Source organism: Schistocerca americana, chromosome 7 (assembly GCF_021461395.2).
Source record: "Schistocerca americana isolate TAMUIC-IGC-003095 chromosome 7, iqSchAmer2.1, whole genome shotgun sequence".
Classification (NCBI taxonomy): domain Eukaryota; kingdom Metazoa; phylum Arthropoda; class Insecta; order Orthoptera; family Acrididae; genus Schistocerca; species Schistocerca americana.
The window spans coordinates 307,048,676-307,070,710 of record NC_060125.1 but is presented as its reverse complement, the minus strand read 5'-3'; positions in this window follow the sequence as shown (position 1 = coordinate 307,070,710).

Below are 22,035 nucleotides of genomic sequence, written 5' to 3'. Positions count from 1 at the left end.
TGGAGCATTGTACGTAGAATACGCCCCTCCACTTTACAGTGACATTCAAAACACTTATAACCATATAACGTGGGAATTATCTTTCCTCTATTTCCTCACAACCTGTTCCTAGTATTCCTCTCCAACCACAGGTAGGCCACTTGCCAACACAAGCAAAGCACATCCTTATCCGGGAAAGCTCAGCTACGCCTCCTGCTGCAGCATCACTAGTGGCTCCTATAAATCAAGCACGGGACAACTGTTTAAGAAATAAGACGTGTAAACAAATGGGGCAGTTCTCCTACTTTTTGTCTGGGATATAAGGGGCAGTAAAAAGAAAACGATAAATGCGAAATAAAGTAAGTAAATTGCATATTACTTCAGAAGAAAACTCCACAACTGTCAATACATTTTCCCGCTGTGAGACAAAACTGCTACTGCCTTCGTGGAAAAATGTTTGTGGTGCACGTCTTCGTCCGAAGCAGATCAACACTGACGAATCTATTTCCTCAGGGCACCAAAACGTAGGAATCGCATGGGAAGCGATCGGGACTGTATGAAGAATGCGGAAGAGCCAGCGAAAATTCTGCAGCGTATTCGAAATAACCTCGGCTGACCACCTGGGGGTTATTATACGTAAGACGCGAGTAAACTGTTTCTGATTTTATATCATTAATATCAAAGCCATGTGATTAATAAATTACAACTGCTTTTCACACTAAAGTGCGAAGCGCCTCGTCATCGCTCACTGAGGAGGAATGTAGTTTTTATGGGAAGACTTTCACGTGCCCTCGCCCACTATGGCAGCTTGCTCATCTCCTTCCCCGTTGCATAGTCGAAAATGACATTCAAACAACATGGCTGCAGCACTTGACTACAGACCACAGTCTTCAGCTGACCTCCTAGACTTCCATTCTAATAAACTGTGCTGTGATTGCTTGTCCACAACTTTTGCAAAGTTATTTTCTATTTCTACTTCATAAGGACGGACCGCCTGACGAAAATATAGCTACAAAAATAACTTACTGTGAACTAAAGCACAGATAGAAAAAAAATGAAAAACGTGCTGAGGATATGAAATTCATTTTTAACTTGCCTTCTTCAAGCAGAATAAAGTCTAGTTTAGATTTTAATTTCCAAATAGGAATATTGTAGGCCGCGATGACGACCTCCCAATAGCTACAACCGTCTCTTCAACTGTTAAACCATTTCCGTTACACTAACATTTTATTTACATTTTACCAAACTTGAAAGCTTATTTCTAAAAATAAATAGGAATTTTTATAGAAAAACTTAATTTTGATAATAAACTTGTTTATAACTGCAATAATCTGATAAGTTTACAATCAAAAAATTAAAAATTACATCATCTTTAAGAAATGACGAATATGGTAGAGTTTCGAAGAAGTGGCTCCCGACTATTCAGCTTTCCGTAGTAGACAACCTTCACAAAGATGCAACATTGTGGCTATAGTGCAAGTGGACGTGTGTCCCGATTCCCAAATCATTTGGAGATGTCCGTTGCATAACGAAAAGTGCAGAGTTCCTTCTATAACTTGCACAGTGTCTTTCATTAAGTCAATCATTAAAACATTCGTCTTAAAAGATACACAGAACTTTTATTCTCGGATTGGGTTTTATGCAGTAAGTTTTGAAATGTAGGCTGCAGATCCAAAAAGTACTTGTTTACATTAGCAGATCAGAAAATATGAATTTTTACCTTGTTTCAGAGAAATTTATCTGGTCACTAATAGACAGATCTGAAGTTATGAACAGTCATAGCAGTAGCTTCAGCTTTTGATATGATATTTATTATCTGCGGCGGTGGGATGGTGGAGAACTCAGAGCATCTTACACGGCTAATGAAACTGTGTTACGTAATGACAATGAATCTGACATCATTGGTGCAGTGCGGTGACCACACCTTGTCAGAAACGTGCACACAAGGAATTAAACAGCAGCAGCGCCAGCATAGGCAAGTGTGGCCGTTCTGCGTTACAAAGTAGAACACAACCATCGCAGCCTTGCGTTGCAAGATGGCTTGATGTGGTGTGGAAACAGTTGACAAAGCAGAACCTAAGCGGTAGAAGGTGGTTAGTTAGTTAGTTAGTAACATGCTCCATGGTTCATTTCACACGATAGTTCGTAATGATATGGAATGAGTCATTATACATTCAAATCGCAAATTAATTGGCACATATGGGTACATTCTGAACATTTATTTTTTTTTTTCAAAAAGAAAGAAAAAGATGTACATATCATCTTTTACACTTTACAATAACAGAAATTCCTCTACGGAACAGGAGCAGTTGTCAAGTAGAAACTTTCTCAGTTTATCAAATTTTACTTTGCTGTCTGTCAGATATTTTATACCACTGGGTAAATGATTACAAATTTTGGATTGCAGTTCTGCAGCCCTTTTTGTGCTGAAGACAACCTTAATGTGGAGTAACGAATGTAAGTTTTCCTTCTTGTATTGTAAGTAGGTACCTCGTCGTTCCTCTTGAATTGTAGTGGATTAATTACAACAAACCTCATGATGGAATAAATATACTGTGATGCAGTAGTCAGAATGCCCAACGCTCTAAACACATGTGTACGAGATGATCTTGGGTGAGCACCACATATTATTCTCACAACACGCTTTTGCGCAATGAAGACTTTCTTCTTACAGATGAGTCACACCAGAAGATTATTCCATATGACATTACTGAATAAAAATATGCAAACTATGTCAGCCATCTGATCTGTCTCTCCCCAAAATTTGAGTGTTTGTAAGCGCAAATGTGGCTGAACTAAATTGTTTTAAGAGCTCCTAAATATGTTTTCTCCCATGTAAATTCTCTTCAATAAGGACCCCTAAGAATTTTGAAGTTTTCACTGAATGTGTTATTTCCTCACTATGTGTTACTCTTTTTTTGGTCATCGTTCTACTGACTGGTTTGATGCGGTTCACCACGAATTCTTCCCTGAGACAACCTCTTCATCTCCGAGTAGCACTTGCAACCTGCGTCCTCAATTATTTGCTGGATGTATTCCAATCTCGGTCTTCCTCTACAGTTTTTTCCCTCTATAGCTTCCTATAGCACCATGGAAGTAATTCCCTCATGTCTTAACAGTTGTCCTGGCATCCTGTCCCTTTTCCTTTTCAGTGTTTTCTACATATTACCTTCGATTCCGCGCAGAACCTCCTCATTCCTTTTTTTGTCAGTCCACCTAATTTTCCACATTCGTCTTTAGCACCACATCTCAAATGTTTCGATTCTCTCCTGTTCCGTTTTTCCCACAGTCCCTTTTTCACTACCACACAATGCTACACTCCGGACGTACATTCTCAGAAATTTCTTCCTCAAATTAAGGGCCGGCCGTTGTGGCCGAGCGGTTCTAGGCGCTTCAATCCGGAACTGCGCTGCTGCTACGGTCGCAGGTTCGAATCCTGCCTCGGGCATGGATGTGTGTGCTGTCCTTAGGTTAGTTATGTTTAAATAGTTCTAAGTTCTAGGGGACTGATGACCTCAGAAGTTAGGTCCCATAGTGCTCAGAGCCATTTGAACCTCAAATTAAGGCCTATGTTTGACACTAGTAGACTTCTCGTAGTCTGGATTGCCCTTTCTGCCATTGCTAGTCTGCATTTGATGTCCACCTTGCTCCGTCCGTCATTGGTTAATTTACTGCCTAGGTAGCTGAATTCCTTAACTTTTCCTACTTCATGACCATCATTCCAGAAGTTAAGTTTCTCGCTGTTCTCACTCCTGCTACTTGTCATTACTTTCGTCTTTCTACGATTTACTCTCAGTCCATATTCTGTACTCATTAGACTGTTCATTCGGTTCAGCATGTAATGTAATTCTTCTTCACCTTCACTCAGGATAGCAATGTCATCTGCGATCGTATCATTGATATCCTCTCACGTTGAATTTGAATTCCAGTCCTGAACCTTTCTTTTATTTCCATCATTGCTTCTTCGATGTAGAGGTAGAACAGTAGGGGTGAAGGACTACGTCCCTGCCTTACACCCTTTTTAATCCGAAGACTTCGTTCTTACTCGTCCATTCTTATTATTCCCTCTTGGCTCTTGTACATATTGTATATTATCCGTCTAAACTAAGAAAGGTGTCCCTCTGACATCACTTACCTCAGAGATCGTGCTACGTGTGATGGCGCCCTACAATGTCTGCCACCTTCCGGCCGGTCAGCGATAACAGAATCGAGGCGCACGCCCTGCCATCTTTCTTAAACGATTTTACAGAAACTATTCGATAAAAGATTTCGCTTTTGCTTTACTTGTACTAGTCTGTGTCAGGTTCGTTATGATGTGCCATCATTTCGTTAACGGTCTTAGTTATTTTGGTATTTACATAGCGGTAAAACACTGTGTGGAATTCGAAAAAGTTTGCATTGGAAAAATGGGGACTCTTATGATTTTGCGTTTGGTTCATAATACATAATATGTTGCTACGTATGAAATTTAGATAATATACTGAATTTTTTTTGGACTTGGGTGGAAGTCTCTGTCACCAATCTCAAGAAAACTGATGTGATGTAGCACACTCATTTGCGATTGCGCCTCGCCACCGGTAAAGGTAGACTGAAATATCCACAACATTTCTCATATTTCATAAACTGAGATATCGAAATAAGATTTTGGAATATGATAGCACGCAAAGACCAGAGTATTTGCCTGTGGTTATTATGCAGATCTGTCAGCCAAACACAGGAAAAAGTTCACCGCCAGGTGTTAATAAAAGTAAAAAGTAACAACTGCTGAGAAATAGCGTGAACTGCGGTAACTGACCTAATCATGAGGGACAGCACTACAGTTTTAATTACCACATCGAAAAAATAAAGTTAAATAAATAATTTTTGATTCTTTGCAGGAACATGACTTGTGTCCTGGAACCTGCAAGCAGCCAAAACATAAATTACTAAGTCATTTTTCGAGGTGATAACTTAAAGTTTAAGACCACCCTTCATAGACAATTTGTCACCTCTCCTGTAATAAACAGGGCCGAATCGAGGGATTCCGCAACCCTGCCAGAAATGTATACTTGGCCCTTCTTCTCCCTCCGCCACCCTCCCCGTTCCCCTTATCAGACCCTTCCTAGTAGCATTATCCAACGTTTGCAACGTATATTTATTACATGTTATAATTTTGTTAGTATAATTAATAAAATGAAGCACAGCTAAATGAATTTTTCAGTGAGATTTCATACAAGCACTGCAGGGGCTAAATGTTCGACATGTTGGTTAGAAAAAAGAAACCAAAGACTCCCAATGCTTCAGCATGAGCCCCATTTACATTTGCTGTAGAATGACAACAGAATATCCAATACATTAGTCACATTTACTGTAGAATGACAACAGAATATCTAGTACATTAGTCGTCTTCGAGAGCATATGCTTGACCAATGCAGCTGATTAACAATGGCGGACCATATTTATTTACAGGAAAGTCCTACTTAGATGAAAAGAGTACAGTAGTCTAAAGGGATAAGGACCAATGTCTCCTGCAGTAGTATTAACTATCAACGGAAGGTTTAATCTTGAATTTATTGTTAGCTACACGACAGATGGTACCAGTCTAAATTTGGAATTTATTGTTAGCTACACGACAGATGGTACCAGTCTAAATTTGGTAGCAGGAAAAATACTGGCTAGCTACATAGCTCCTTTAACATTTTTGCTGTCTTCCTCCGACGTCGCTTCTCACTCCACTCCTCAATCGACGAAATCGGCAGCAAGGAAACCTTCCGTCATATCAGCTATTTGTTTCAGCATCCACTCTCCGACCTCTGAGATCCCAAAATATCGTAGCAAAGTTGCAGCAGTAGCTCCATTGTTGACAATTATTGAGATCTACACATGGCAACGCTAGGAACCAAGCGAACCATTGCCACAAAGACCATGTTAACGATACCCATGTGCTTCTTTATGGTGATACTTGACCGAAATGATACTATTACATACAGTATCTCATCATAAGTATCCGGAAACCCTTATGCAAGGCAGAATTGACCACAAGATGACACAAGCGGTGAGTCATGTCGGACAACACGGTTCTTTACCCCTGTTCCATAGAGTCAGTGTGTGGAGTGTCCGCAGCTCGTGGTCTTGCGGTAGAGTTCTCGCTTCCCGCGCACGAGGTCCCGGGTTAGATTCCCGGCGAGGCCAGGGATTTTCTCTGCCTCGCGATGACTGGGTGTTGTGTGTCTTTCATCATCATTTCATCCCCATCGACACGCAAGTCGCCGAAGTGGCGTCAACTCGAAAGACTTGCACCAGGCGAACGGTCTACCCGACGGGAGGCCCTAGCCACACGGCATTTCCATTTCCAGTGTGTGGAGTGTCGCACTGGAGCCACGAGAGGGCGAATGGGACGGGCACGTTTCTGTTGTGAGCTCCACCTTGGCCGAGCTAGTAGCAAGCACAGCAGGCAGTGTGGTCAGTCGGTTGCAGAAAGTGGGACCAGTTTCAGCTTCCAGGGGCTACTGCCGTTGTGGCAGTAGGGGAGGTGGACAAGCCTACGGCGTTTTCGAGGGACCTGATCGGCAAAGCAGCTGAGGTGTCTGTAATAGCGGACTAGGCTTGAAGATGCTTAAGCGGTCAGTCGCTGCAAAGAGACGAACGAGCAAGTTCTGGGCAGAGCGGAGGGGTAGGGTATTGAGAAACTGGTATGCTGCAGTATCGTCAGCCTGATGTTACTAAGGTCCACATGGAGCACGGCTCTGGTGTGGAAACAGCTTTGTGGAGCGGTTGATGTCTATTCCTGGTCGGACAGACAGTGATCCCATTGGAAATGGAGAAAGAGGCTTCTGCATATCAAGAGGAGCACTAAGTTTCTTTTGCAGATGATGGTTGCTCACTGGTGGCGGTATGGTTGATGCAGTATAGTTTCGACTTGTACCATCTGAAAAGGGTGACATGGAACTCATGCAAAGTTTGCCAGAGTTCTGGTCAGTTGTTCTTTACTATTGGAATTGCAGAGGGGTATTGTACTGTTGTGAGGCTAGATAGCAAAGGCAGGAACAGGTACTAAGTTTTGTGGATATTTAAATGTACTGAACTGTGTAATTAGTCTGTTCTAAAGAGGCCGGATTGGGAATGATGGCATAGCATTTTGCGTGTATCAACAGGGACATTAAAAAAACACAGAAAAACCGGAATCAGTAGCACAGAATGTGCTAATTCTTCTATTACCGCAATTGTAAATGTCACATAGAGATGACAAACTGCATGTTGCTTCAACAAAAAAAAAAGAAAGCCTCAGCGAACGACTGTTGCAGGTAGCAAAGGGAGAACCACAACAGTAAGCCCATGGACGTTGATGCATATAATCAGCGGCAGTGAACTCAGCTCTAATCCAACACCAGCAATAGAGGGTGAAGTTTCGACAATGCCACTCTTGGTGACGAAGTGTAAGAAAAACCATGAAACAAATATCGACCAACGAGCCCGAGATGGAAGTCAAAAGTGAATTTGTCTACAAGTGGCCACGTCAACCTTAACTATTTTCACATAGAGGTCTTAGAAATAACGTAAGAGACCAGAGCACGTGCAAACAGTTGCTGTTCCTATGCTCAGTATTCGTGTATGGCAGACAACCATCAAAACCTATGGCAGAAACCTTCGCCATCTACAGTGAGCTATAGTATTTACGAAAACCGAAAAGTGGCTTTAATCCTCTGAGGTACGCATGGCTTAAAAATGTAACACATAGAACAACGAGCTATGTAATTATGTGGTACGTTGTTCGTTGTTATCAAGTGCTATTCGAGGGAGAAATTACTTGGGATTTTTGGTCGTTCACATTCTACCCTTAGGTCGACCTAGTTGTTCTTCAAACATCCTCCACAGCTTTTTCCCGGACATTGCTAAAGTAAAAAACAGGAATCTAGATGTGTAATACCAACATCTCGCCTTTTGTCGTGTGTTGGAGAGAACATGCTACATTCAACCCACGTCCATACTCCATTCAGATGGAAAGAATGATTGACTGTAAAAGAAAAAAAATATATATAAATGAAAAAAGCCTCAGTGTTGGAGGAAGTAAAATGCTACCCGCAAAAGTAAGACTTTGTGTGACACACGTTTCTAGTAGCGGTCGACACAGAAGTATGTTCAGCATACGATTATAGGACAATGTGCATCCTGCCCTTCGTTGAATTTGTATCTGGCACTTTTGTCATGTGGTATCAAACACAGTACTTATAAATCGTAGCTTAATGAAAAATGCTTACCACCACCACTCCCGTAGACTTATACTATATGAAGACAGAGACTGGAATATACGGACCTATTACGATCCTAGTAGTTAGAACGAATCAGGTAAGTCTCGAAGAAGGCGTTAAGCTCGTGATCTAATCGTGTTAAGAATGAACCTGTCTACATATTATTTCTCTGTATGTAGAATGTCGATGTGCAGTGCCTCACTTGAACAAAAGACCACTACATCCTTTGGACGTATATATAACTATATAGCATTTATCATAATTCCACTATAGGATGTCTAATACAGCGTAAACTATGTAGAACATCCAAAACACATATTTACCTTGTATGTCTGAAACATAAATTGCTTGTAGTAAACACCTTCAAAAGCTTCATTTATCTGCAATTATGTCAACTCCAACACTCTCTTTTGCTAAATGCAGACATCCCCTAATCTCATTTCGTCTGAATTTTTTCCATATTTTACATATTTTTCCGTATTTCAGAGTCATTTTTTTTTAATATCCGTTAGCATTCGCCATTTGCGTGAGTGTGCTAACCTCTTTCTCGATTTCATCTTTTTCAAGGCTTAAGGAGCCTAAGGATTACTGTTCTAAAGTAAGGTCATTTGTATCTGTTCGGACGGCTACAGCTGACACTTGTAATAGTATTTCTGTTCGTAGGTTTTCTCTATCTCCAAATTAATGTTTGCCTTCTTTTTTTGTAGCTGTCAGAGACATAAAATTTATACTCTCCTCTTTTTTGAGCCCTACCCCAAGCTGAACGTATAGACGTTAAATTGAATTTTAGAGTAACAGTTTCTATTAGCGATTATTTTACTTTTGTGAAATGAGTGTATGCTTAATTTGTAGATGTTAAAAGGAATTTAACACTGAAAAGACCTACTGCTTTTCCGCCACCTAATAACAACAAAAAGCTGTGTAAGGCAAGGTGCCTCTGTGAACAGTACTAGTCATGGTGCAGTTGTGTGTTGTGTGAACTGAAGAATTACATTGTATAGGGTTTTTAAATGTGGTATGTCTTCAGTTGTCTTTTTATATACAAGGTATTATTGTAATTATTGTACAAGTATTACTTTTCATTTCTTCTATTTGTCAAATTCACATGGTGACTGTGGCGAAACATGTTAAACAGTATTATTTAAAAAACTAAGATATAACAGCGATCAAAATCGACAGTTACACTGCCTAGTGAAAATCATCATGTACTCGTACCGATTTTATGTCACATTCAGAGACTGACACTAATCATCACCTGAGTGAGAGATACACGCGTTGCACTGAACATGATACTTTGCCATCTTCGAAGCATTGGCAACGCCTGCCCTCATATTAACAAGAATAATAATTAAAATATATATTCTTGATTTGAATTAAATGACAGATAATTTAAACGTAGAGGCTTCTTCTCCTAGGTAGCAAGCAGGAGCAGAAGAAATAAGAGAACTAAAGTATATCTCCCTATTAATCCCTAAACCTCATTCCTTTATTGCAACCTTTTTTCTGATCATATTTTGCACGCCTTCTGGGCTTTCGTCGTTGGCGGTGGTCGATCTACCCATCCTTTCAGTAATATTTTGGTGTAAACGTGGCATTTTCGTCCAGAGAAACATTAAGTTACACACAGGAGCATACAGTCTAGTATTGTTGAAGAAATAGAAAACATTAATATACAACTCGCATGGAAAAGCTTTTTACGTGCGGAATATTGACAGAAGCTCCTGTCTCTGGTCAAGTGCGTTTAATGCATTTTATACACGTTATATTGAACAACTGCTCAGTCGTTGCTACATTGCCGCTACGTACACTGCTCTCGTAGGTACAGTTTGGTATTAACAGGCTGTTTCAGCGAAGTTTACCTCCTTTCCGCTCATGAACCGAAAAAAAGTTTACTGTGTGTCACACAATGGAAACTGGTGTGCCACACTGCAATGACCAGATCATAGAGCTTGTTACTTTTTATTGCAGTGCAATAACTGATTAAAAACGAGTGCGGTCGGAGGGGGTTGGGTGAGAGGAACGCCCGCCAAGTTAAACAGTTCAAATTCGCAGGCAATTGTTCGAACGGCCGAAACAGCCGCCGGCCGAATGTTCATTAGAGCAGTCGGGAGGGGGGCAGAATGCAGGCAGGAAATTGGATAATTTCCTGCAAGCGGCTCGGCGCGCATGCGCACTCGCGCGGCCACCGCTGCGCCAATCAAACACCGACGGCTCATCGGCGCGTCTGAAAGCGACCGCCGCGCCGCGCACAGCCGGACAAAACACTGTCGCTGCCCGTCTGCCGCGCTAATGACGCCTCCCAACGGACTGTCCGTGCCTACGCCACTGCCGGCGCAGCGGGCCCCCGCTGTATGCAGAGACGCCACTGATGGAGTGCACGGTTTGGAGTGCCGATTCAGCGATTCGCTCCCTGTGCTCTGCCCGCCCCTGCTACGGCATTCGCAACTCGACGTCGTACACCTCGTGGATGAATCGGCTCTGGCGCCTCACTGATATGTTGGCAAATGCGTAACAAAAGCGCAGAGGGCGAAACAGTGCCTTATTTCCAGAATCAACATATCACTGTGCAGTGGAGTGACGCTGTTTTGAAACTTCCTGGCAGATTAAAACTGCGTGTCGGACCGGGAGTCAAACACGGGAAGCCTGAAATGCTCTTACTGACTGAACTGTCTAGGCATGACTAACGACCCGGTCTCGCAACTCCAAAGCCGTCAGTAACTCTCTCCTACGTTCCAATGTTCGCAGAAACTGTCTTGCTGGATTAGAATGCTTCGAAGAAAGAATGTTGCTGAATAATGGCTTACCCACAGCTAATGGAGGATATTCGTGTCGCCACCATAAGATCGTTTAGTGAATTATGCATCACTGACGACGAGTTTCGGTTAGTAAGCCGACTAATAAATACGTTGTAAGAACAGGGGTGCCGAATAGAATTTTACCAATGTGCTATGGACTGGTGGCCTACAGCCGTTGACTTACCAAGGTAGTAATCATAAATAAAATGAGTATATATATATATATATATATATATATATATATGTATATATATATATATATATACACAGGGTGTTTCAAAAATGACCGGTATATTTGAAACGGAAATAAAAACTAGACGAGCAGCGATAGAAATACACCGTTTGTTGCAATATGCTTGGGATAACAGTACATTTTCAGGCGGACAAACTTTCGAAATTGCAGTGGTTACAATTTTCAACAACAGATGGCGCTGCAAGTGATGTGAAATATATAGAAGACAACGCAGTCTGTGGGTGCGCCATTCTGTACGTCGTCTTTCTGCTGTATGCGTGTGCTGTTCACAACGTGCAAGTGTGCTGTAGACAACATGGTTTATTCCTTAGAACAGAGGATTTTTCTGGTGTTGGAATTCCACCGCCTAGAACACAGTGTTGTTGCAACAAGACGAAGTTTTCAACGGAGGTTTAATGTAACCAAAGGACCGAAAAGCGATACAATAAAGGATCTGTTTGAAAAATTTCAACGGACTGGGAACGTGACGGATGAACATGCTGGAAACGTAGGGCGACCGCATACGGCAACCTCAGAGGGCAACGCACAGCTAGTGCAGCAGGTGATCCAACAGCGGCCTCGGGTTTCCATTCGCCGTGTTGTAGCTGCGGTCCAAATGACGCCAACGTCCACGTATCGTCTCATGCGCCAGAGTTTACACCTCTATCCATACAAAATTCAAATGCGGCAACCCCTCAGCGCCGCTACCATTGCTGCACGAGAGACATTCGCTAACGATATAGTGCACAGGATTGATGATGGCGATATGCATGTGGGCAGCATTTGGTTTACTGACGAAGCTTATTTTTACCTGGACGGCTTCGTCAATAAACAGAACTGGCGCATATGGGGAACCGAAAAGCCCCATGTTGCAGTCCCATCGTCCCTGCATCCTCAAAAAGTACTGGTCTGGGCCGCCATTTCTTCCAAAGGAATCATTGGCCCATTTTTCAGATCCGAAACGATTACTGCATCACGCTATCTGGACATTCTTCGTGAATTTGTGGCGGTACAAACTGCCTTAGACGACACTGCGAACACCTCGTGGTTTATGCAAGATGGTGCCCGGCCACATCGCACAGCCGACGTCTTTAATTTCCTGAATGAATATTTCGATGATCGTGTGATTGCTTTGGGCTATCCGAAACATACAGGAGGCGGCGTGGATTGGCCTCCCTATTCGCCAGACATGAACCCCTGTGACTTCTTTCTGTGGGGACACTTGAAAGACCAGGTGTACCGCCAGAATCCAGAAACAACTGAACAGCTGAAGCAGTACATCTCATCTGCATGTGAAGCCATTCCGCCAGACACGTTGTCAAAGGTTTCGGGTAATTTCATTCAGAGACTACGCCATATTATTGCTACGCTTGGTGGATATGTGGAAAATATCGTACTATAGAGTTTCCCAGACCGCAGCGCCATCTGTTGTTGAAAATTGTAACTACTGTAATTTCGAAAGTTTGTCTGCCTGAAAATGTACTGTTGTCCCAAGCATATTGCAACAAACGGTGCATTTCTATCGCTGCTCGTTTAGTTTTTATTGCCGTTTCAAATATACCGGTCATTTTTGAAACACCCTATATATATATATATATATATATATATATATATATATATATATATATATATATATATATATATAAAGTGAACTGTTTAAATATATTTAAATTTTATAGTTAATCATTTAACATTGCGAGGAATAAAAAGAGAACCTAAACGCTGTTGCCTTGTTTATGCATCATTTCCCACCGACCTTCTCGCTGATGCTGACGAGTTTCTTCCTATCTAGCTGAACGACAAAGATTTGAGAACTTATCCTGTAACACACGTGCCTCTTTGCCCGCTGTCTGTTACAAAAAACATCAGTTACATGTCTTGAACCAGTTATTAAATGTAAAACGACGTTTGTTGTGACCACATGATTCATGACGGGCACAGACAGAAATGATTGCAGTGTGCACAACCGTCTGCTGGATACAAAAACAAGTAACTCGAGAGCAAAGTGAGACATCTTTCTGCACTCAATTTTATCTCAACAAAATTTCGTACACAGCAACGTAGGGCTAAACTCAACATATGGGCCGTTTATTTTTTATTTCTATTTCACACGTCTAGTTTCGTAAGACCAGATTGAGGAGCAAATCTCCAAGGTCATGGAACGTATCAGTACATGAACATAAAATTAATAACAGATAAAATGTTTATGAACACAAAAAAGGATAAGCCATAAGTTTAAGTAAGCTAAATCAACAAAGTAACATAGGAAAGCTTAATTTTTCAAGGAACTCTACGACAAAATAGGTGTGATCCAAGAGAAAATTCTTCAGTTTCGATTTGAAAGCGCGTTGATTAGTGCTAAAATATTTGAATTCTTGTGGTAGCTTATTGAAAATGGATGCAGCAGTATACTGCACACCTTTCTGCAAAAGAGTCAAGGAGCTGCGATCTAAATATAGATTGGATATCTGCCTAGTACTAACTGACTGAAAGATGCTAATTCTTGCTAATAAGCTGATATTGGTAACAAGAAATGACAGTAAATAATAGGTGTATATTGAGAGGCCAATGTCAAAATATCCAGATTAATGAACGAGGGTCGACAAGAGGTTGGCGAACTTGCACCACTTATTGCCCGAACCACTAGTTGCTGATTCAAAAATAACCTCTGAGAATTAGAAGAGTTACCCCAAAATATAATACTATACGTCATAAGCGAATGAAACCACGCAAAGTAGACTACTTTTCGTTTCGAATTAACATTTACTTCAGACACCGTTTGAATAGTGAAAATAGCAGCATTACGTCTCTGAATAAGATCCAGAAGGTGGGTTTTCCACGACAGATTACTATATATCTGAACATTTAGAAATTTGAACTGTTCAGTTTCACTTACCACACTCTGAAATTAAAACGTCAGGTTTTGTCGAATTGTTTCTTAGAAACTGTAAAAACTGAATCTTACTGTGATTTAGTTCTAGGTTATTTTCTACATTCCACTAAATTATGTCTTGAACAGCACTATTTGAAACAGTACCAACGTTGCACATATCATCCTCTACTATCAAATTAGTGTTACCAGCAAACAGAAATAGTGTAGAATCACCTGTAGTACTAGGGGGCATATCGTTTATGTAAATAAGAAACAGGAGTGGCCCTAGCACTGATCCCTGGGGAACCTCCAATTTAACTGTGCCCCAATCAGACCTCACATCATAACCTTTCTCACCACTGTGGAGAATGACTTTTGGTATCTGTTATTAAAGTAAGAGGCTAGCCAGTTGAGCTACTCCCCGTGTTCCACAATGGTCCAACTTCTGGAGCAATATTATGTGATCAACACAATCAAACGCCTTAGTTACTTCAAAAAAGCTACCTAGCTTTCGAAACCTTTTGTTTAATCCATCAATTAAATCACAGTGGAAAGAGAACATAGTATTTTCAGCTGTTAAACCACTTATGAAACCTAACTGTACATTTGACAGCAAATTATGTGAAATAAAATATTCAAATTCCTCATAGCAGTGTTACAGGTCCTTTGCTATTCCTTATCTATATAAACAATCTGAACAGCCGTCTTAGGTTGTTTGCAGATGATGCTGTCGTTTATCGACTAGTAAAATCATCAGAAGAACAAATAAAATTGCGAAACGATTTAGAAAAGACACCCGTATGGTGCAAAAACTGGTAATTGACCCTATATAAATAAAAGTGTGAGGAAATCCACACAAGAACTAAAAGTTTGTGTTCATTTGGGAGAAGAGACCAAACACCAAGGTCATCGGTCTTATCGGATTACGGAAGGATGGGAAGGAAGTTAGCCGTGCCCTTTCAAAGGAATCATCCCGTCATTTGCCTGAAGCGATTTAGGGAAATCACGGAAAACCTAAATCAGGATAGCCGGACGCGGGATTGAACCGTCGTCCTCCCGAATACGAGTCCACTGCGCCATCTCGCTGGCCACGACCGCTAAAGAAATCCGTTGTACTTCGATTACACGATACATCAGTTCTAAAGGCCGTCAATTGAACTAAATACCTGTTGTTGTTGTTGTTGTGGTTTTCAGTCCTGAGGCTGGTTTGATGCAGCTTTCCATGCTACTCTATCTTGTGCAAGCTTCTTCATCCCCTAGTACCTACTGCAACCTACATCCTTCTGAATCTGCTTGGTGTATTCATCTCTTGGTCTACCTCTACGATTTTTACCCTCCACGCTGCCCTCCAATACTAAATTGGTGATCCCTCGATGTCTCAGAACATGTCCTACCAACCGATCCCTTCTTCTAGTCAAGTTGTGCCACAAACTCCTCTTCTCCCCAATTCTATTCAATACCTCCTCATTAGTTATGTGATCTACTCATCTAATCTTCAGCATTCTTCTGTAGCACCACATTTCGAAAGCTTCTATTCTCTTCCTGTCCAAACTATTTATCGTCCATGTTTCACTTCCATACATGGCTACACTTCAAACAAATACTTTCAGAAACGACTTCTGGACACTTAAATCTATACTCGATGTTAACAAATTTCTCTTCTTCAGAAATGCTATCCTTGCCATTGCCAGTCTACATTTTATATCCTCTCTACTTCGACCATCATCAGTTATTTTGCTCCCCAAATAGCAAAACTCCTTTACAACTTTAAGTGTCTCATTCCCTAATCTAATTCCCTCAGCATCACTAGACTTAATTCGTCTACATTCCATTATCCTCGTTTTGCTTTTGTTGATGTTCATCTTATATCCTCCTTTCAAGACACTGTCCTTTCCGTTGAACTGCTCTTCCAAGTCCTACGCTGTCTCTGACAGAATCACAATGTCATCGGCGAACCTCAAAGTTTTTATCTCTTCTCCATAGATTTTAATACCTACTCCGAATTTTTCATTTGTTTCCTTGACTGCTTGTTCAATATACTGATAGAATAACATCGGGGAGAGGCTACAACCCTGTCTCACTCCCTTCCCAACCACTGCTTCCCTTTCATTTCCCTCGACTCTTATAACTGTCATCTGGTATCTGTACCAATTGTATATAGTCTTTCACTCCCTGTATTTTATCCCTGCCACCTTCAGAATACCTAGGAATTACAATTACGAACAATTTAAATTGGAAGGAACACATACAAAATATTGAGGGGAAGGCTATCCAAAGACTGTGCTTTATTGGCAGGACACTTAGAAAATGTAACAGATCCACTAGAGAAACTGTCCACACTAAGCTTGTCTGCCTCCTTATAGAATACTGCTGCGCGGTATAGGATCCTTACCAGATAAGGCTGACGTAGTACATCGAGAAAGTTCAATGATAGGCAGCGCGTTTTGTCTTATCGTGAAAGAGGTGAGAGCATGTCACTAAAATGATACAGGATTTGGGATGGACATCATTAAAACAAAGGCGTTTATCGTTGCGGCAGAATCGTCTCACGAAAGTTCAGTCACCAATTTACTCCTCCGAATGCGAAAATATTTTTTTGACGCCGATCCACATCATAATAAAATAAGGGAAATCAGGGCTCGCACGAAAAGATAGAGGTGTTCGTTTTTACCACGCGTTTTATGTTAGCCATACAAATGAAGCTCGATCCTAGATACAAGTACGTATACTGATCAGCCAGAACACTATGACCACTGACCTACTACGGATATAAAACCGTCCAGACGACAGCGATACCTGGCGAGAAATGACTGTTGGTCAGATACATGCACGGAGCATTTAGTGTGTAGAATGCAAAGGAGCGCATTCCGTGTTAGACCGAAGACAAATTGTCAGGGTCCAGAGGCTCGGCACGAGCGTATATGAAACTGCCTGACGCGTCGGCTCTTCGAAGAGTGTTGAGATTTGTTTTCTTTTCTTTTAGGACGCAAAAACGACTAGTGTCATACACCGTAGAACATAAAAACGAAAAATGAGTTAGAAACAACTGCACTTTAAGCCCAATCAACGGAAGAAAAGACAGCTAAAAACAAGTTCATAAAATAAGCTACGTAGACAAATGGAGCTCCTGAACTAAAGATCAAATGCCATTCGCCATACTTCTATGACGGATAAAGAGTAAAACACGGTCGGCAGCCCGCGCATCGTTCGTTAAAACGGCCGATAACTCAGACGACAGACATAAATTGGAACACAAGTGATAAAAAAGGGCATTTCATGAGGAAATGGAGAACCATCAAATGCTGATAACAATATAATAATGGTGGGGGATCAGCACCTAACAAATGGCGATGGCTAAAAAAGACAGTACCCAATACGCAACCTCTTCTCGCGGTGTGAGTGCCGAGAGGAAGTCGGCCAAGCCGCTGGGAGAGGTTTAATTCCTCGGAGATTGTTCCCATGAAGGGAAGACCAGTGGTGACGCCAAATTGACACCGCCTGTTAACAGGTGGCAACATAGAGGGAATGGAAGAACTAGCGCGCAGAGGCACGAGGACTGCAGCTTTGGCAGCAGCGTCAGCGGCCTCCCTTCTCGTCGGACCGACGTGACCAGGGAGCCACAAAAACATCACAGCGGCTCCATAAAGAGTGAGCAAGTGAAAGCTTTCCTGGACCCTTTGACTAAGGGATGGACGGTGTACAGCACACAGAGGCTCTGAAGGGCACAGAGAGCCGATGACGCATGTACTGCGTGGCCTGATACAGAGCAAAGAGCTCCGCTGAAAATAGTGAACAGTGTTACGGAAAATGATACCGAAGATCATAGGTGACAATGAGGAAAGCACACCCGACACCACGGTCAATCCGAAAGCCATCAGTGCACACAAAAGTACTAACGTAAAGTTCCGTGCGCAGATCGAGAAACTTATGATGATAAAGCTAATTTGGAGTAGTGTCCTAGGTGAAAACGGGCCACCGCACGAAGCCAAGGCGCTGAAGGGTTCACACCAGTTGGGAAAGTGGAAGATAGCATGAAGTTAAGCTGCTGCCAGAACAATAGCCGGAAACGAATACTGGCACGTAACAGAGAAGAGGGACCCGCCCCAAACTAGCGATCAAAGGGGTCACTGATGATGTAGGCATAGATGGGTGGCCAGCCATGGCAGACAAACCGATGTATAACAACGATAGTTCTACACCTTCTGCATAGAGACTCTCAACAGGCCTAGTGTAAAAGGCACCAATGACCTAACAGATGGCAGGTTGTTGGATGCTATTAGAATGGCGTAACATGGACGGGCGTGCAGATGCATAAAAGAAACACCCGTAGACTAGTTTGAAATGACAAGGGACCAGGACCAATGGAGGAGTTTGGTTCGAACCGTTCGCCGAGAAGTATAGCAGAGGACAAGTAGAACGTTGGGGCACCACATATACAGCGTGGTCCATTGATAGTGACTGGGCCAAATATCTCACGAAATACGCATAAAAAGAAAAAACTACAACCAACGAAACTCGTCTAACTTGAAGTGGGAATCCAGATGGCGTTATGATTTTCCCGCCAGATGGCGCTGCCATAGGTCAAACGGATATCAACTGCTTTTTCTTAAATAGGAACCCCCATTTTTTATTACATTTCGTGTAGTACGTAAAGAAGTATGAATGTTTTAGTTGGACCACTTTTTACGCTTTGTGATAGATGGTCCTGTAACAGTCACAAACGGTAACGAAAACCGGCATAATATGCACTATTGGGCAACGGAAAATCCGTGATGGGCGCGACAAGTCGATCATCAGCGACCTTGGCGGGTTAATGTATGATGCGGCATTATGGGAGGAAGGATATCTGGCCCCCATTTTATCGATGGCAATCCAAATTGTGCAGTGTATGCTGATTTACTACGTAATGTTCTACCGATGTTACTACAAGATGTTTCACCGCATGACAGAAAAGCGCTGTACTTCCAACATGATGGATGTCCGGCACATAGCTCGCTTGCGGTTGAAGCGGTGTTGAATAGCATATTTCATGACAGGTGGATTGGTCGTCCAAGAACCATACCATGGCCCGCACGTTCACCTGATCTGACATCAACGTACACTCCTGGAAATTGAAATAAGAACACCGTGAATTCATTGTCCCAGGAAGGGGAAACTTTATTGACACATTCCTGGGGTCAGATACATCACATGATCACACTGACAGAACCACAGGCACAGAGACACAGGCAACAGATCATGCACAATGTCGGCACTAGTACAGTGTATATTATCCACCTTTCGCAGCAATGCAGGCTGCTATTCTCCCATGGAGACGATCGTAGAGATGCTGGATGTAGTCCTGTGGAACGGCTTGCCATACCATTTCCACCTGGCGCCTCAGTTGGACCAGCGTTCGTGCTGGACGTGCAGGCCGCGTGAGACGACGCTTCATCCAGTCCCAAACATGCTCAATGGGGGACAGATCCGGAGATCTTGCTGGCCAGGGTAGTTGACTTACACCTTCTAGAGCACGTTGGGTGGCACGGGATACATGTGACGTGCATTGTCCTGTTGGAACAGCAAGTTCCCTTGCCGGTCTAGGAATGGTAGAACGATGGGTTCGATGACGGTTTGGATGTACCGTGCACTATTCAGTGTCCCCTCGACGATCACCAGTGGTGTACGGCCAGTGTAGGAGATCGCTCCCCACACCATGATGCCGGGTGTTGGCCCTGTGTGCCTCGGTCGTATGCAGTCCTGATTGTGGCGCTCACCTGCACGGCGCCAAACACGCATACGACCATCATTGGCACCAAGGCAGAAGCGACTCTCATCGCTGAAGACGACACGTCTCCATTCGTCCCTCCATTCACGCCTGTCGCGACACCACTGGAGGCGGGCTGCACGATGTTGGGGCGTGAGCAGAAGACGGCCTAACGGTGTGCGGGACCGTAGCCCAGCTTCATGGAGACGGTTGCGAATGGTCCTCGCCGGTACCCCAGGAGCAACAGTGTCCCTAATTTGCTGGGAAGTGGCGGTGCGGTCCCCTACGGCACTGCGTAGGATCCTACGGTCTTGGCGTGCATCCGTGCGTCGCTGCGGTCCGGTCCCAGGCCCACGGGCACGTGCACCTTCCGCCGACCACTGGCGACAACATCGATGTACTGTGGAGACCTCACGCCCCACGTGTTGAGCAATTCGGCGGTACGTCCACCCGGCCTCCCACATGCCCACTATACGCCCTCGCTCAAAGTCCGTCAACTGCACATACGGTTCACGTCCACGCTGTCGCGGCATGCTACCAGTGTTAAAGACTGCGATGGAGCTCCGTATGCCACGGCAAACTGGCTGACACTGACGGCGGCGGTGCACAAATGCTGCGCAGCTAGCGCCATTCGACGGCCAACACCGCGGTTCCTGGTGTGTCCGCTGTGCCGTGCGTGTGATCATTGCTTGTACAGCCCTCTCGCAGTGTCCGGAGCAAGTATGGTGGGTCTGACACACCGGTGTCAATGTGTTCTTTTTTCCATTTCCAGGAGTGTATTTCTTTCTGTGGGTGAAGTTGAAGGATATTTGCTATCGTGATCCACCGACAACGCCAGACAACATGCGTCGGCGCATTGTCAATGCATGTGCGAACATCACGGAAGGCGAACTACTCGCTGTTGAGAGGAATGTCGTTACACGTATTGCCAAATGCGTTGAGGTTGACGGTCATCATTTGAGCATTTATTGCATTAATGTGGTATTTACAGGTAATTCCGCTGTAACAGCATGCGTTCTCAGAAATAATAAGCTCACAATGGTACATGTATAACATTGGAACAACCGAAATAAAATGTTCAAACGTACCTACATTCTGTTTTTTTAATTTAAAAAACCTACCTTTTACCAACTTTTTGTCTAAAATTGTGAGCCATATGTTTGTGACTATTACCATCCATCACAAAGCGAAAAAGATGGTCCAACTAAAACATTCATACTTCTTTACGTACTACACGAATATGTAATAAAAAATGAGGTTTCCTATTTTAAAAAAACGCAGTTGATATCAGTTTGACCTATGGGAGCACCATCTAGCGGGCCAACCATAGCGCCATCTGGTTTCCCCCATCAAGCTAGAAAAGTTTCGTTCTTTGTAGTTTTTTCGTTTGAAGCTTATTTCGTGAGATATTTGGCCCCGTCACTATCAATGGACCATCCTGTAGTGGGCGGTCAGCTAACACACGTGAGAGGACCAAGAATGTTTCTTATCGAGCATGATCCCCAGGAATTTCGTAATCTCAAAGAACGGAAGAACAACAGGCCCAAGATGTAAAGATGGTAGAAGAAACCAACTGCGCTGCCAGAAATTCATGCGAAAGGTTTTGTCAGTGGAAAAGTGAAAGCGGTTGTCGATGCTCCACGAGCAAAGACAATCGGGACAACGCTGAAGATGTCGCTCAAGGACATGTCCATGAAGAACAACAACAGATAGCAAAATCGTCAACGAAAAGGGAGCTGAGGATGTCCAGTGGGAGACGGGCCGTAATAGGGTCTATGGCGATAATGGACAAACTGTCCAGTAACGAAGAATCTACACGTGTCTTGAAACCTAGGTCTTTTAAAAATTGCTGAAGGAAACGGGGAACGGGGCATGCGGCCTTGTATGCCCTAAGTGTAGAGAGGGTGGAGGATCAGAATCCACATTGTGCAGTGGTTAGTAAATTGCGAGACTCCAGCCACCATAAAGACTGGGCATGAATCATAAGTTCCATCACCCTGTAAATACAGGAGGTGAGAGAAATGGGTGGTAGCTAGAAGGAAGGTGTTTGCTCTAACCGGACCTAGATATAGGTAAGACAGCTGGTTCACGCCAGCATCTGGGAAACTTGTCGTCTGCCAAGATGCCATTGTACGTATAAAGTAGAAAGTGCTTGCCCACAAGAGAAAGGTTCTACAGTATCT